This window comes from Plectropomus leopardus, chromosome 4 (genome assembly GCF_026936395.1).
Source record: "Plectropomus leopardus strain MGB_pleo_1.0 chromosome 4, ASM2693639v1, whole genome shotgun sequence".
In the NCBI taxonomy this organism is placed as follows: Eukaryota; Metazoa; Chordata; class Actinopteri; order Perciformes; family Serranidae; genus Plectropomus; species Plectropomus leopardus.
This window is the reverse complement of record NC_142179.1, coordinates 30,693,913-30,712,566: the sequence shown is the minus strand read 5'-3', so window position 1 is coordinate 30,712,566 and position 18,654 is coordinate 30,693,913. Positions and strand designations below refer to the sequence as shown.

Here is an 18,654-nt window from a genome sequence, read left to right as displayed (position 1 = left end):
ACTGTGCTGACACCTGATGGATGTTTTTTTAGACCCAAACAAACAGGCAGGTTAACTGAAAGGACATGGCAGTGGTAACAAGGCAGGTATATAACACAACACTGAGCAATTTCTGTTGCTATGTAGAATGTACCAGCACAAATGAGCAGCTTACCAGAGGCATTTTATCCCATCATTACAAGCGTAATTGTGACTGAATTTTAGAAAAACTTATCTTTTATTAGCCTCCTTTTTTCCTGTTGTTTTTCCTGCATGTTCAGTAGCCAAACTTGTTAAGTGTGAGTATTTTGCCATAGCCATGATTTTAAAATTTTCCAAACTGTACAAAAGTTGTATGAATAAAACATAAGTTTATAATAGGAATATGCAGTCGCAAAATAAAGGCTGTTAGCAAAGTTAGGTAGAGAAGTTTGAGCAAGTTTTTAGAAGCTGCATGTCACATCACCATCTGAACACTAAACTGACTGATTTGATACTTTGTCTCCACAATTAAATTATGTAACAAAAAATATTTGTAAATTGATATAAGCAGAATCATATTGTAATATGGTATTATCATGTTATAGCCGTTTAGAAATGATTTTGTCCAAATGTAGAATTCCAAACTGTTGTTATATATAAATATATTTGATTATATGATGCCTAACAGACATTTTCACAGAGGATATTATGACAGGTGAAAATAGCACAATGATGACTTAATTCCATTTAGCTGCTTTAGTTTCAGATGTCTGGTATTGTGCATGCTGGCTGAGTGTTACACTGTTATGGCTTGCTGGGAAACTTGAATGAAACATAAGTATGGTTAATGTTATGAGCAACACCTGTGCTTTTGCTGCTATGACAAGTCAAAATGTCTGATGTGAAAAAGGCCCATCTTCATACATTTGCCATGTTATACTGTAATAATACTGTATATCGATATAATAATTTGAGCCATATCGCTCCGGTCTCCTGATAAAGTCAAAACTGTAGCCCAGTGTAATGTTAACATTTAAAAGCATACATGCCCTGGTTTAAGTAAGATCACACACTAGCTGCAGCTGTCACAATGTGTGCCAGCCTCTGCATCTGCCCTGCAGAGCTTTCCTCCTCTCTATGGTCATGCTGGTGACCTCTGTGATATTGTGAACATCTTCCATTTCCACACCATTTATAGTGGCCCTTCTGTGGGTTGCTGTAAGCTATTTGCCTTTGCCTCGCTGTTCAATGCTCACTTTTCCTGTAAGTCTATAGAAGAGTGTGGTAAGATTAAAAGAAAAATCTGCCAGCAGACAAAATCTTTATTGTCCTGCTTCATTAATTATAACAGTAAAGCTATTATGTAAAAAAAAAAAAAGGACAGTTCTTTTGCTTTTGCAGTTTGAGCTGATGTTATGAGATGACACTTTTGGAGTTGGTCCACTGGCACTGAATAAGTGACTGACTTAGTGTTCTTGTATAAATTTTGTTTGAGGTATTACAGTCAAATGGGTTTCATTTGAATGCCAGGTGTTCAGCTGTGAATCAAAAACTGTCCCCACATCCCAGTAAAATCACCACGGCTGCTGAAGGTTTCTCAATCATAACTGTCTCTCCAGCAGCCTCCAGAGTAGTCTCGAAATGACATCATCACCACAAAATCTGCTGCTCAGCTCAACAGACTTGTTCAAACTGACAAATGAATGCTGCATAGAAAGCATTACATATTAACAAAGATTGGGAAGGGTTTTACTTCTTAAACAAGCTTTGAGGTCAGTGTGTCAGCAAGTCTCTTTCAGATTGACTTTGAAGTATTGTACATGCTTTATGCATTTTAATCTTAAACCCCTTTCCCACTGGACAAAAAATAAAAAATCCACTAACATCTGGCATTTGTCTTTACTGTGAAAGGTTAAAATCTGCATTAAGTCCCAGGATAAATATCTCTATAATAGTCACAGGATTTTATCAGCTCTGGCTCCTGATCAGCAGATATAGAAACATGACACCAAGGTGGACAGGCTCATTTTCTCGCCATTGCCGGCACAATCCAGACTAGACTAGCAATAGTCAGCAGACCAGATAAGTGACAGATACTTGAAAAGAAGTAACCACCATAACATTTTCACTGGCCTTTATGCCGGTTTCCATTGTTTATGATCATTGACCCCATTTTCATTTCTGACATTGAACATGAAAGATCAGAAAAAAGGCATACTGGTCTACTGGCAATAATTAATAACAATTTTGATGGAAAATGGGTGTTGTATTGCTTGCTACATCCTATTAGTTGATGCCGTTAGAGATTAGATGAGTGTACCTTATGTGTATCAACAGACTGCACGAGTGATTCCAGTGGACAAGAATGGTGCGCACATCAGATCTTTAATTTCAGCATTCTTTGAATTCTCCGAACATATTGTGGTGATGAGGATTAAAAGACTCTTCCTCTCCGTTTTAGGATTACTTGTGTTTGCTATTGTGATGTGGTTTGAGACCAAGCCGAGACTACTGATAGTATTATGGGTGACAGATTTACAAGGATAATCTTCTCTAAGGGTTTAACAACAATTTGTGGAATGACTTATCTCTTTATCCTGCTGCAGTAAAGTCTATAGGAGGAATTATAGAATTCCAACATGATTAATGCTGTTGATCAACGATGGTGAACTTTAGAGTGGTTACAACAAGCTTGATAATTACTCTTGAGATAAATATACTGAAAGATGTTTATACAATGGTAGAACTGTCATAGCTCAAATTTCCAATTCAATTGGGATCCCTTCCTCTGTTGGTGGTCATTTTCATTGGAATCTACTGTTTTGCCATTATCAGTGGTCCATAACAAGAACAAACAGAGTGTTGTAGTGTCGTTTGGGGCTATTTTGAGATCAGAAGTGCAGCTGAAAACAAAGAGGAACACATTATCGGTGTGGGAGGCCCGGCTTTAATCATGACCTATCAAATCACTTTTCCTTTCTTTTTCTGTTTCTTTTTGGGCTGAGTGTTTTGGTCACAGTGTGGCTCTGGTCTGAATAGAGCAGTTGCTGAATGTAGGAAAAGATTCAGTCATATTTGGCTTGAAGCCGCACAGAATTTGGCAGCAAATCACTGGGACAATGAGAGGGAGTTTCCTGACACTTCATGAGGAAGTTTTATGCTGGGCTAATAATCAGTAACGGCATAACTAACTGTGTGTTATACTGCAGTAAAAATGAGATACACTGGGAAATCAAATCAAAGTCAAGTTAACCAACACAATATAGAGAGGCTTGTAAGCTTTTCAAGAGGACCTGCTTGTGTAATAAAAGCTGTACAGAACACACTTGCACTTAGCACTAAGTACTTCTGACCTGGTTTATGCAGCAGGTGACATAGCACAAATAATAAAATCCTTGACACCAAAACTTACTGCAACACTTGAACACCATTAACACTCCTTTTTTTAGGGTGCCTTTTTATCCTAATTTTGTGAAGTCAAGTTCATGGATATTCACAAAACAAGTGCGTCGCCCTGAGGTAAATGTCACGTTAACACCTTACTGTTACTGTGTTTAACAGCCTTGGGTATTTATATTTAACACTCAACTGACAATGTATGTTAATATCATAGTTGCTCTTTATAAAGTAAAAAAAATATGATGATTGACCTTTTTGTGCCCACGAGTCTCGGCCACAATGGTGATTCCGTGAAGCTACACTTAGGGCACAGTGACGTTTTAAGCTAAATGCTAAGGTAAGTATTGTGATGTGATTTACCATGTTATCTTAGTTTAGTAAATGATGGCATGCCTTTTAGCAGCAAACACAAAGTAAAACTGAAACTCATGTAAATGTCAGTAGTTTTGCAAGAATTTAGTTCAACATGTGTGATGTGCATTGTTTTAGGTGTAACTGGGATTATGTGCAATGGTACATCTGATGTTGTTTTTGTTTAGACTGTTGTGTTTTTAATGTAATGGCATGATTTTTATCATAACTGTGGAAGCATTATCTGTACAGCACTGAGTCCAAGACAAATTTCCCTACAGGGACAATAAAGTACATCGTATCGTATCGTATTGTATCGTATCATATCGTATCGTATCGTATTGTATCGTATCGTATCGTATCGTATCGTATCGTATCGTATCGTATCGTATTGTATCGTGTCGGGTGGAGTCATGTCATATTGTATCAAATTGGGTACTAAATTTATTTGCTATTAATCCAACAGGTGTTGAGGCATTTCAGAGAAAAAAGTTAAACTAATGATGATGCTAGAAGTAAAGTCAGTGGATCGTCAATGCCAAAAGCACTCATCCTCTGAGCACCATGAATATCTGAACAAAATTGAAATATAAATATTTAAGTCTGGACAAAAGAGGTGAACTGACCAGCTCACGGTCGAATTGCCACCCCAAACCTAGACCACTAGCATGGCTTGCAATGTGAAAACTGCTTTGCAGATTCATTTCCTTTTTATAAAGTGAACGGCTCACACCTATACATTATCAATCAGTGGCAAATAATGCATCATCAGCTGTACTTCAACTACTCTATAACTTCTTCTTACATTTCAGGCTTATTTTGGGTCTCATCTGAATTGTTGTTCAGCAACTAAATGTTCTGTTGTTTGCCAAGTTTAAAGAAACAAAATACGCAAATTCAAGGGAATGTTGACTCAGTGTGGATTCCAGACATAGTCTTCCCCTGATGCAATGCTAATTAGTCCTCAAAGTGATACAGAAGGAAATGTTTTGAGTTATGAGAAAAGAAAAGAAAAGGAGTCTCTACATACAGCTGCTTCTTGTTAGCTCAGAATCAGAAACATCGTCAGAGGAATAAGACGAAAACTTGGCCTAAAATTGCCATCTGGCAATTTCCAGGTCTGGGGGACCCCGTGTGGTGTTGTCTCAAAATAAGTTGATACTCAGTTGAGTAAATGAAAAAAAAATTACAAAGAACAGATGTTTTTAATCAGAATTGGTAGAGCAATTGTTTTACTTTTCCTGCAAAGAAAGCATGATATCACTATGTATTAGTTCTGATCAACAATTTAATTGTCTGTGTTCTTGTTGTTATTATTTCCTCTACTGACTCTATCTCTCTGTGACTCTCTTTTACCGGCAACCACACAAACAGCACAGCACACACTATGATTGCCCACTCATAAAACTCACATTGTGTATCGTAAATGGTAATGATGGCAGAAAATGGCCATTCATACATAGTTCAGCCTCACTCCACTCTATGGCCCTCTGCTTTTTTCTGTGTGTTTCTCAATATTCCCATTCTGGGCTCTTGTATTAAACCGAACCCTGGAGGTGTTTTTCTGGCCAGAGACGGCGTCCTAAAATGCCCTACTGCTGCTGTTACCATGACAACCTGGGAGAAAAAAAAAAAACAAAGCCAAACCTGGTCCAAAATGCCTCCCTCGTTTTTTTAACCTGCCCAGCGAACCTCATCATCAACTCGATGAAAGCTGCACCTGCAACAAGCCAGCAGTGCTATTTTTGCTGTTTACTGGAGAATGCAATGTCTAGATATATCGGGTTATTTGCCACTGGACAACAAATAATCTGGAGTCTTGTATTTTGACTTGTATTTTCCAAAAGAACTCTATTCGGAGCATCTTATGTCAAAAAACTTAGTAAGAATTCAATCTAAAGAAGCAATTGGCAGAAAAAGACTACCAACAACACTCACCACAATAGTGGATGTGCATATTTCTATCATCTCTTCTTCCATCTACAATGCATGATCATACAAACCACAAACAGCCATATGTAGTTATGTGCTTATATCTACTGGAGCACAACTCCAGCAAATATACTCAAGAATTGTCAGTGAAGGAACAACAGCAACATAAGAGCCAGCGAGGAAAACTCATTTGAATAAACCGCTGTGGTTTGCAGTAGAGGTATGGCTGTGCAGGTATACAGCCTATACCATCTCTGAAGAGGCAGCTTTACAGGATAGTTACAGCTACAAATACAAGTCAAACGCAATCAAGCATTAGAGGTGTGCTTGTAAACGTTTTTACTATAAACCTTGGTAAAAAAATAAATAAATAAATACTGCGTAATGACAACACTGTGGAAAATTTCTATTGCAGTCATTAAATTGACTGCTGTTGTTTTCGGAGGACACACACACAGCACAGTGCTGAGTCCTAACTTTTTGTGCGAGAGAGACAGCTTTCATTTTATGAGACAGAAAGAAAGGAATCTAGTGTTTAAGATCTTGACATTGTTCCTCTGAAAATGAATGGGTGCATCATGTTAGGAATCTAGAGAAAAGACAGAGTCTGGCCTCTCTAAAGTTGTGTTTCGTTAACTAGCAGGCTCTCACAGCATGTGATGCTGATTTTAATGTGCAGTTACAAGGCTCTAACACATATTTGCTGCTTTGCTAGTCAGACATGTATACCTGACTAGATGGTTGCTTCCCATTATGCATTCTTGTTCTTGTGCCTCGCTTGATGCGTTTGATGGAAAACAATCCAACAGCTAACAAATCATCTCATCCACACAGTACAAGGCTGAAATAAAACTGTCCACTAGACCATTTATATTACAACTACAGTCTAGCGGATAGTTTTATTTCAAAACAATGCACAACTCCAAAAGAGACTGCAAGGATGGACGAAATTCACAAAATCTACTGCAATAATGATGTATTCTCCAGGCAGTCATTGCTCACAGTGGAGATGGAATACATGTGACAATAAGATGTGGAAAAAAAATGTTCTGTCCTCCATTTGTTCCATCTTTTTTTTTTTTTAGGAGAAAATCATTTGTACATTCAATAAGTTGCATGCATCAGCAGAGAATTTCTGGTAAATTTATTGTACTAAAACTGCACCTTTTTCTCACTTTCTCACTGCTTCAACCAATAGTCCATGACATGTTTACTCAGATTCTCCTCTTCTGCCCCAAAGCCACATGAAATCCTTTAGTCTGCTCTGAACACGTTATGACCTTTCCTGCAGGTCCTTGTAGAATACCACGGGCAAGGCAGACAGCTGCAAGGCTTTGGCTGCAATCAATACTAATCAATTTGTCAGTCTGTTAGCTAATGACAAGCTAAGAACCCGCTGCTCTGAAAAATATGGCTTCTGGACCTCTTTAATTTGTCATAATAGGAGGGCAGAGGAAGCAAACACGATTATGTGGCTCTTGGTCTCTGATTCCTCATGTGTGGCAGATACAATTTGAAGCCAAGCAGGGGTTATTTAAGGAGGCCCGCTGCCTTTTTCTGTTTTATGCTGTCAGGTGCATTCGATTTGGAAATTGGACCGTTGCTAATCACATTTTTGCGCCAGTCCAACTCTTGATGTGTGCATGTCCCTGAACACCTAGAGAAAAAATAAAACAACACAATAAATAGCATATTTTAAATGGCGATCAAGCCTTAAATATGTAATGTAAAAAATAATCTGTGTGTCCATCAAAATGCTTGACACACCGCAGAAGTCTGCAATTTGATTTGTCAATCAAAAAGATGGAACCATGTGGGAAAATGATCACTCTGAAACATGTTGACATGGATTACAAGCTGAGACAGGAGTATAAAAATACTACCAATGGCTTGTTGGCCAGTTTGATGAATTCTAAAGGCAGAAGCAGTCCTTCAGATTGGGTCAGTACCCCTTGACTAGGTCCAGCTCTTTCAGTTTGTGATGAATAACTGGACAGAGGATGTATGGGGTTATGCCGGGTTTCTTAGCCTGTCGCTTCACCCCTTCAACACCCAGCAGCTCCCCAGACCTCTGCTATAGAGCCGCAGAACAGCGAGCCCATTAATCAAAACCCAAAGGTCAGGAGCTAAACCCAATTTACCCGCATGCTCCCCTTGTCGTTCACAAGAGTAATGAATATGTTGGTGGTGAACCAGAAGGAGCCCAGCTGAGAAGCTGTTCAGAAGAATTTAGTCTTTCTGAAAAATGTAACATGGTTCATCTGTGGCCGACTCTTTCCCAGGAGGGAGAGAGGCAGCCAGCGTTATTCTTTAGTTAGCTTTCCATATTCTTTTCCTTTGCCTTTGTGTTGCCCATAAAAAAAGAGCAGATGAAAGTGAATATAGAGTAAATATAACCCCCCTCTGATTTAGTTTGAAGTTACAGAAACATAAAACTGCTCTGTGAAGTCTGGAGGCTTAAATATTCATCAAAAGCAGACAGAATGCAACAATCTCCATGCTTTGTTGTTACATGATATCAGGAAAAGAAATCAGCATGCATAATATGAATGTCAACTACTGTATATATGATATTGTGACATATATATAATGACACCAAGCAGCTAGTCACGGTACACGGGGCAGATGGCCTTTAGTCTCACAGTACACTTTTATCTAAAGTTACAACCTGACTGCAGTCATGTCTCACGATCCCTGTAAGCTGCTTAAGAACGTAGGAAATATTATATATGTAGTCCTAGGGTTGTAACCACAGTGCCCGTTGTCACATTGAGCCCGTCAAAAACGAATTGTCCGATCACTGCAACCTCTCTGTGCCCCGTTGCCCCCTTAAAATTAAAGGCAGAATCAATATTGTTAGCACATTACTTTGTACAATTATTTTGTAAGTTAGCCAAACCATAAAATGAATGTTGTTACCAGGGATGTCAGATTGGGTTTATTTTGCTTTCAATAGGCCGATACCCATTACTGAATGATATTACAGTCAACAATGCTAAAGGGATTTACAAGGTTTCCACAGCAACACTGTTGGGTCGGGACGGCGTTTGTAGCAGCCGAACTAGTGGCTTTGCTAGCTACCTTCAACCAGACCTGAGTGGTGCGCAGTACATTAAACCGAAGAGTAGCATCATACCACATCCCTAGCTGTTACCTTATAAACATGCATCACACGTCATCTCTCCTTAACATCAAGACAATTTCAATCAGGGTCAAGAAAAAGTGGAAAGGAATGTTTCTGACAATTCGATTACGGTTGTAAATCACCGATTTCATCAGGAAACGATATCAATTCTTTGCACAAAGTTACAATTTGTGCCAATATTACACACTGCCACAATATGATTCCATTCAGGGGCCTTTGACTGATACGAGACATTATCATGTGATCATTTAACAGTCTGTTACAGAAGAAGCTGCCGCCCCCCTTTTTTTTTTTTTTTTTTTTTTTTTTTTTGCTTTTGGCCATAAAAGATAAAAACAACCCAAAAATAATGATAATAGTTGTAACTTGTTTAGTGCAGTAAAGTTTACTTCAAATTGACTCTACTGACACACATAAAACAGAATATAGGACAAGTTAACCTGAAGGGCTTTCAGTCAGAGAGCAGAGAGTCCAAACAATGCTCTTTTGAGTAAACTTAAACTGTCGTAAATCCCTGAAGGCATAATAATCAAAGGTATAAAATTTGGCTCAATAATAACTGTCGAGGTTCATAGACAAAACAGTTGCTTTTTCCAGTCATCCATTATTAGATAAAGCAGTTTTACATCTCATAAATTAGCCTAGTGGCTAGCGGACATCCTCACAGCTAAACAATTTGCATGTATTTTTTACACTTTTTCTCACTCGTGGCTGGTTTAAGTCACTGTCACCCAACAGAACAGCCAATTAAATTTCAGCATGCATGCACATTTTTTTCTTTAAACATTGCTGAAACAGACAAGCTCACGTTAATGATATGCACATTGTCCTTAATCCCATTATGTCATTGTTTACATATGGCATGTGCTCTGTCTGTTGACCTTTATACCCTCCTAAATCTAAAATATATCCACACTACTGATTTATTCCCAAACAAATAGCTTCCTCTTTTTCTTGGCTGCTTGCCATTATCTGCGCGTCCTGCCGCTGTTTGACGAAGACATAGAATTTCAAAATAAAGGCATATCCTAAAGATGGTGATATGGATCCACGTTTTCATTTGCATCCATTTAAATGCATCAGTGATCATTAAATCTATAGATTAGTCCAGATAGATGGATCGTTAAACTGCTAAATCCGACCGCAGCCTGTATGTTAGCCGAGCCAATATAACATTAGCATCAAAAGAGAAAACTGAGAGCTGTCATCAAAGTCAATTTAGATCTGATGTCTTTTATTTTGTTGACTTTGCAGCTGTTTGTCATTAATACTAATATAGTTGTAAAACTACATCTTGCTATCCTTACCGTACACCATCTGTACACTTTAGCATTGTCCTAATTTTACAAAGCAACCTGCTTAAGTGGAACGCCTCATTTAAAAAAAAAATAATAATATTCAACATAAATTTGCATTAAAAAATAATTCAGGCTCTTATAACTGCACCACAGATCTCCCCTTATCTTCTTGCCCGTCCTTCAGCTGTCTGCCTGTTTGTCATGTGTCTGCAGAGAGCGTCCTGTCACTACCGTCAGCTTCCTCTCAGCGCCGAGAATCCAATGACTTTCCCCTCATCCATAATTGAGAGGCCATGCTAGGTGCCTGGAGAGCTGAAATGAATTAGCTGGAGGTATTAATAGCCATCTAAAAATACAGCTGCTGGTCTATTTGCAGGGGCCCTCAGAGGGAAGGTGTTCCTGCTATAAGCTGCATTTGAAATTGCTGGAAAGTGCAACCCTTGTTGAAGACATTGTTTGAAGTGACAAATACGAGCAATTATGTGGAAGCTTGTATGTCATGGGCCGTCACCGGATGAGCAGTGAAAGACATTTTAATTGGAGATAAATGCTCTTTTTCAAGCTGCAGCAAATGAAGATTTTAAAAAAGTACTCCCCGAATCGTCATCTCCTCTTTTCAATTCTGTTCCACTCTAGACTCCCTTTAATTAAATCAACTCACCTTTCTTCACTCATAATCCTACAATCTACTGCACCATCAAATGCCACCCACTCAGTCTAATAGAAACAAAGGAAGATCATGAGGATAATGCGGGTGACTTGCAGTCTAACGAGGCAGACACATTTCGGCTCTAATGATCTAAATGAACTCGTCACTGTCTCTCTCCTCTGTGTCTGAATGCCTCCACTGACCTGCTGTAATTACACCTTTCATTAGCCATTAGCAGGGATAGCCTCCTAGCCCTGGTGGATTGATCGGGTGTTCACAGGGGTGCTGTTAACGTCACTGCAGAGGAGGACAGGACCGTATCCAGCCATCTGATAAGGGCAGGTACTTCAGGGAAGGGGAATGATGGGGAAGATAATGGCACTGAACTGCACTGAACATCACTGCACTGAACATTATAACTATCTCGAGTAACACTTCATATGAAGATTATATCTCTAATATGAATCTATGGCCTCACTTTACAGGCATTAATAAAGATATCATTTATCATTTTACCTACCCAAGAAAAGGTTTTGCACATTTACTGCTTTTTCTCTGTTTAATCACACGTTTGAATTGCTACAATCACCCTCAGGAGCTTTGCAATTCTTAAGATTTAAATAGCTGTAACACATGCTATGTTAGTCATTTTAAATTAAAATTCATGCATATACACTGAGTGAAAGAATGTTGTTGAAAAGCCACAATAATTTAAGCCAAAGCCAAAGTTTGATAGCACAACACATATGTTAAACACTCAAATCCCAACAATGTCAGGCAACCATTCTCAGGTGATGATGTTTCTGTGGAGTCTGTGAATGAAAAAGTATACACACACACTGTAGTATCATTATACTGGACTTTATATTTTCTAAAACAAAAAAAAAACTACACTGAGTTATTCTGTAAAGGTAGAAGTTCTAAAATCACGTTCTAAACTCGGACTGTCTCCTCAAAGTAGAAGATCGGAATCATCAGTTAAAGTCGAGCAGTCTTGTTTTATTTTAATTAGTTATTTTTTCGTCGGTCAGTGTACTTTTGTGGACATTTTGGTCCTCAGATTATGCTGTGGAGTGAGCGCTCCTCCTTTCACACTGCTTTGCTCTCTGGTACAGACAGCTGTGGACCAAGACCCAGGGTGAGTTTGAGTGAGACAGAGGAAGCAAAACCACATTGAGGTTAAAAGGAGGAGAAGTCACAGACTTATACTGCATCATAACACTGAGGTACAACGCATGTGCAGTAAAATCTGGTCTGCCTTTCCCAAAACTTCAATAAATGGCGCAGTATCACAGAAGTTTTGTGGGAATGATTCATTTTTTCACTGAGGCGTCTGCAGTTGGCCTTAGGTCGAGTTATGTTGAGAAAGACATGCATGAGAATTAAAAATTTGCAATTATGGAAAAGATTCTTTATAAAAGGCAATAGACCAAAGAGCACCTGAGCGCCGTCAACTGTAACCCTCCAACATCACAGCTCGAGTTAAACTGTACATGTGCCACAGTCCATAGCTTCAATGGAGTCAAAGAGCACGCCTCAGCCACCTCGAATAGCCTTGGTTTCCCAGAGGTAGAGAGGCATTGCCCAGTCAGGCTCCGATATAACATTATCTTGCTCCTTCTGCTCATGCTGCGCACACACTATGAGTGACACAGAAGTGTTGTTCATATGCCCGTTACTGTAGTTACATCATCATGGGTCGGTGTGTGCTTGCTATTTGCTGCAAAGCACTTAAACTGAACGTCAGCTAAAATTCGTATTTAGTCATAAAAATTTCTATATTTATGAACACAGTCTGAGCACCATTTTAACATCTCATTTTGCCACCTTATATCACACTTCTGTGCATCAGGAGGCACAGACAGCTAGGATAGTGTCATCAAACTAAGCTAAATAACACACTGCGGCGGCCAAAAACGATATGATTGGCTGATGATTCGGTATCATTGGAGCGCTGAAAAAAGTTGAATCGCTCAACTTTTTTTTTTTTTTTTTTTTTTTTTTGTAGCATGTCACCTCGGTCAGCAGTGAAGAGTGTCAGGTGTTAGTGCTTCATGTCACTGGGTTCCACGCAGGTTTAGAAGTAGTGAATTTACAGCTCACAGTGACTTAATATGATATAGTCTCTGGCTTTGGTTTAATATCTGATATCCATTAAAAATTGTTGCTTATTTCTGGTCTATTGTTAGTGTAGTGTAGTACTCAAGCTCATGGGGATTATTTGGCTTGTTTAATATATGACGTGAACATCACGGTCACCTTGTACGTTCTGCCAAACCTCGTTCAAACTCTCAAAACCCTGTATGGAAGAAAGGAACGAAGAGTTGTATTCAACAGCCAAATGGGATTCAACTGACAGAATTCTGAGTCTGTGAAACTAAGCTAAATAAATGTAGTTATATTTTATTGTGAAATGGATAACTACTTCTTGGACTACACAAACTACAACACTACACTGCCTTCCTCTACAAGTCTTTGAAATAGCTTAAGGAGAGCCATGGTTTCTGCTCCACTGAGAACTGAAGTATTGCATTATTATCGTGTAAACCACTGTAAACCTTCAAACAGTATAAAAGCAGTTTTCATGGGCAGTTTTCTGACCTCAATGTGGAGTTGCCTGCCAAAAAAAAAAGTTTGGGAACCCGTAAACTGATATTGAGGGGTCAGAGCTCTGACAGATTTGGGAGTAAACCTCCCACAACTATCATGAGCAATATTTCAAGAGAGTTTCCACTCTCAGCTGGTGTTTGAGCGACTTTTACGAGGTTCAAATGTGATTTCACAAAGCTGCGTGCACAGCTTCCAATTAATTCCCTGGCCACTACAAAACTTTCTACAGTGCAGCTAGTATGACACTAAAAGGCAGTGAGAGAGGTGGTCCAAGAAAAGCAAGAATATCTGTAGCACTGAGAGCTGTCACACCACATCAGCTTGGAAGTCATAATATCTACAGTGTGTCATGAGTCATGAGCGTCTTCTGAGTGTTGTAATGCAACATGAGATAGTTGTGGGTGACGTCATCAGCAGCATTGCAACCAGCAGTAAATAACAAGAGGGGGAGAACATGGGACAAATATCAAACATGACAAGGGAAATTACAGTGGTTTGGCTGTTATTATTTTTTTAGTCCTTTGACTGAAATATTTAATAGTTTTAGTCACATTTTGGTAATTTGATAATTGTGAGTTCAGAGCTGTTTGTTCATTAAAATACCTCACTGTTTAAATTCATCCCTAGACTTTTATGATATTTAGACCGATTTTTAATAACATTTAGAGCAAGTTGTACAGTTGATTAATCTTGGAATCGGTCCTACCAATAACCTATGGACAAACCAACAGTCGACAGCACTTTGGAATGTTACATTACGTTATCGTACTTTCTAATACGAAATGTCTGCATGCTAGCTCTAAGGTTTGTGGTTTGTTGCTGCTGTTTTGCTGCCACTCCAAATATCGATTACTTTTTCGGTCCTAGAACTGTTAACAAGCTAGCTTTACTGGCAGAGATCGTCATATCCAACTTGGCCACGTTCCAGTACAAAAAATGCAGTAACCAACATGTTGTGAATTACAGTTCTTGACAGGTTAGCAACCAATTGATAGCAATGCATTAGTGCATTATGCATTATGCATTATGCTCTCCATAGAAAGACGTTGGACAGTAGTAGTAAACTGTATTTTACTACATACAGCTTTTTACTACTGTTGATTCATGGAGAAGGGGGTTTCTCCGACTTTCCGAGTCAGAAATCTGACTACCGGTTTAAATTCCCAACTGGGAACTCATAAATTCCAACTTCCCAGTGCAAATGGAGCACACAAATAGTGTTATTGAAATGCAAGATGCTGCTTATTGATGCAACAGGTTGAACAGCAAAATGAATTTAAGGTATTTTTGGATGGTGAAGGTTTTTGCCTGTCACAAGAATCCAGAAAAACGCAGATGGTTAATTGACTGCATTAAAACAGTGTTTCACTTAACGTCCTGGTCCATTTGTCTCTCCTTTACTGTTGTTTAGTTTTTATTCCTTGGATGAAAACTGTACCGATAGTATCATTGTTTTCATTTTCAAAGATTACTCTTTATTAACTATTAATTTAATTCTCCTTGTGGAAAAACATTGAATATTTTGTCATAGTTTCCATTTTTGAAATGAACATCAGAACATTAACATCGTCTGAATGTGAAGCACTCTAATTTATTTTTGGCAAAAAAAAAAAAAATCTGTTTAATTATCAAAGTTTATTATATTTTTATTTGATGAGTATTTATAAGTAAACTGAATTCACAACATCAAGAGTTTGCCTACAAAAGAGAATATGTTTTCTTCTTCACATAAAAGGACAGAGTCTCCTTGGTTTTGGCTGTCATGAATCAGTTCATTCTACACAGTGCAGTGAAACGAGATCAGCAGTACTAGTGTGTTGAAGAGAGTGCAAGAGGAAAACAAAAAGTGTGAGGGTGGGGATTCTCTCATTTACGTAAAACATGGCTTTGACCCTGGATCATGACCTTGGTTACATGAAATCTCTCCTCTCACTGTGTCTCTTTCTCTCATTATCACTGTCACTCTACACTCTACTGCGTTTAAAGTTATAAACCAGACAGGCCTTGTGGTTGGGTTTAACAAAGAATTAACCTCTCCCGTTGTGTTTTATAAAGACCTGATCATAATATGCTCAGTACCCCTTCAGTTATCCGTCTAGAACACTACCAACATGTAAACACTCAAAGAAAATCAGAAATAGCTGCAGGGGGATCAGCTTCTCTCTCTGCACTGAGCAATTCTTTATCCTGCCAAAATTCATCCGCCATGCCTTCCTTCTCCCTTAACTAAATCCGTCAGCTCCCTTACAATGTACTGACAGGCCCCCTCATTCAGCATCATTCGATTATCAATTCTCATTTCGCGAGCCGCGGCTAAGCTCGTTTCAGATTTAGATCCCCGACTACAAACAGCCATAGATCACCTGTCACTTGTCAGAGCTCTGTGGCAGAAAAGGACAGAAAAGCGTCAGAGGCTTTGGGCAGTCTGCCAGCGATGGCAGAGAAATGACTTCATTTTATATGCTGGAATTGGGACTTATAATGGAGGCGACAGAAACCAAATAACTTCTGCATGTTCACACCGTGTTTGCTTCTGAATGTCAGCGGGTGGGTGTCGGGTAGACCCCTGGCAATAACAAATCGTATATATGACTTGTGCAAAATGTCTGCACATCAAAAGATTGGAAAATCCCATCAACAGCTATGTGTTTGCTGCAACTATTTCTTCATTAGCGTTTGACAGCAGCAGACATACAGTCATATAACCAGTGAAAACTAGTGCTAATACTGAGGAAACTGAGGAGACTCAGATCTGAGTGCAAGTGTGTGAATTCACTGATTGCCAGACTTTCTTTGCCACAAGGGATAACTCACTTATAGGATTAGCATAGTCATACAACTGAGTAGACACACGGTATTATCATCATTATGAAGCACTTAAGGATAAGTAAAACATAGCAAGCCCCACTTCTGGTTTCCCTTGACTGCATAAAAAGCACAAAAAGCCTTCCCTTTGCTCTCTCTCCGGTAATGGTGCAATTGAGGAGATGTGAATTCATTTCTGTGGCAGCCTGAGAGTGGATTGAAGAGCTTCTCTCATCCCCTGTCACTCATCCGCCCTGATGGGCACATCGCTCTCCTCTGGCCTCACTTATCCCTGCTCTTTCCCACCTGACAGACAGCTCCTCTGTCCTATTACCCCCAGCTGTAATTTCATGTCAATTGACAGGAAAAAGACCTATTTACAAATTTAACACCCGATCTTGACACCTAAGCTGCAGCTGTCAACCGCAGCAAACCTGCGGACGGAAAGAATGGCGAGGAAATGTTACGGCATTGATTTTCACAAGGCTTAATTGAAACATTTATACAAATGGGAGCCAGCTTGCACTTCACAGAATAAACACTGCTTGTTTTCTACCCTGTGAACAAATGCGTTAGCTGCAAACATAAATTTGCAGCAAGCATCCCGCTGAGAGGCGGAGAGACTATTATAGTCTTTCTAAATGCAGTATCTGCTCGGCTTTGTGCATGGTCCCGCCCCTAATGTGAAAAAGAATGCCCTCCTTTATTTATTCATCTCTTTACGCCACCCTGTTTTCATTTATTGGCACTGGAGGCAGACAGCAGGATATTGATTGTGTGCTTTCCTCCAGGGTTTTGTGTGAACAGAGGATCCATCACCTTTCCACAGCCCACCCACATGAATTTCTCCATTGGACCCTGTTCTCCAGGGTGGGCCCTTCTGGGCGCACAAAAGCCCTCTCCATGTCTCTCACTGGACCTTTCTACAGTGAGAACTCTGCACAAAAAAACAATCCTTAATCCAACAGCGTAATCTCAACCCCAATACTGCTAAAAGCAACATCCACTGTGAAACTGTGCTTCAATGGGGAATTAGAAAAATTGCCATTTCCTTGAAAGGCACTGTGTTATGATTCGTGTGGAGTGTTTGTCAGGTTTGGAGGAAGTGGGGGGCAAAGCCAGAGGAAAAACATGTCAACCCCTAATCCATTTCTTCCATTGATATATGTACGGCAAGCTTAACAGAGATTTAAATAATTCAAAGTGCTTGGACTGCCAAAGCTCCATAATCAGCTTGCGAGCTCAAGGAAGCAGCACGATAGAGTGTACAGTACCATACAGGGAGACTGATTGCTCAGCCCACATGCATAATTAAGCAGAGGTGGGGGTTCAGCTTTGGGGGGGGCCCCGTTTAATGACAGATCTGAGGTCAGCTCGCTGGTGTTTGTGCAGCATTTCTACATGGACGAGCCTGTTTACATGACCGGCTGCATAATGATCTGAGAAGTGTGGATGTGGAGGGGCTGTACTGTGGAGTGTCTTGTCAATGCTGTGGTATGCTGTCAACAACTATGCAGCCCAAAATAAGGCCCGGTATCTCAGCCAGGATTTATGGCTCCATATGGTTCGCATTAGGGGAAATTTAGTGGATTATCACAGATGGAGCTGTTTAAAACCTAATTAGTCAATAGGACATGGCTTATTGTATTTGTCCCTACTACTCTCATTCTGCAATTTAATGTTTTAACTTTTTGCAGTGCACAGTAGACCATACACAGCCAGGACCAAAACACTGACTTTCATAAGATCCAGTGAGCTTAATGTCTTATGAAGATTAGGGTTACATTAATATATGTGAAGATTATGTGGATTTTTTTTTTTTTTTTTATGTATTAGTTTGTTAAGTTTTTCCTGAGAAAAAAGACTTCAACAGAAAACAAAGGGATGACTGTCTTTGGATAGCAATATTTGTCTTTTGATCATTCAGAAACTATGAGATATTGCTATGAAATTTGCTACACACATTCATGTTCTCCTGCAGATAAATCGTAATGACTTTGGAGGTGCTTTAATATATTGTCTAGCACCATCATCAGGTCAAAATCTATTTTGTCCAGTGCTTTAGTTTACGACTTGCAAGACTGATGACATTTTCTATCATCCTCAACAGTATTTTTGTGCTATTTAGCAAATGCTAACGCACTAAACTAAAATGGTGTACCTGCTAAAGATCAGTATGTTAGCTTTGCCGCTGTGAGCAGGTGGCATTGCTAACACTGGCATTTAGCTTCAAAGAATTACTGTGCATAACTGCAGCCTCAGAGTCAGCGCATGGCTGCAGACTAGCCTTGCTGATGTATAGGGCTGAGCATCGGTACTCCTTAAGGTATCAACCAAAAAAAAAAAGACACAAGTAGTACTGAGACTTCACCAGTCAAAGAATAAACAGATCTAAAAAAAAAATCAGTTTAATGTGGCATGTGTGGCGTCCCAGCTTTGAAGACAGAAAACCACAAAACCGAGTCAGTCAGTCAGTCAAACAGTAAGCCAGTCAGTAGGCCAGT

At 39.4% G+C, this 18,654-nt stretch overlaps 1 long non-coding RNA gene across 2 annotated transcripts in view; it reads right to left on the bottom strand.

Annotated features, from left to right (window-relative positions):
* The window catches only part of LOC148189803 (uncharacterized), a 94,948-nt gene that overhangs the window by 34,190 nt on the left and 42,104 nt on the right, over positions 1-18,654 (bottom strand). The gene's annotated exons all lie outside the window — the stretch shown is intronic.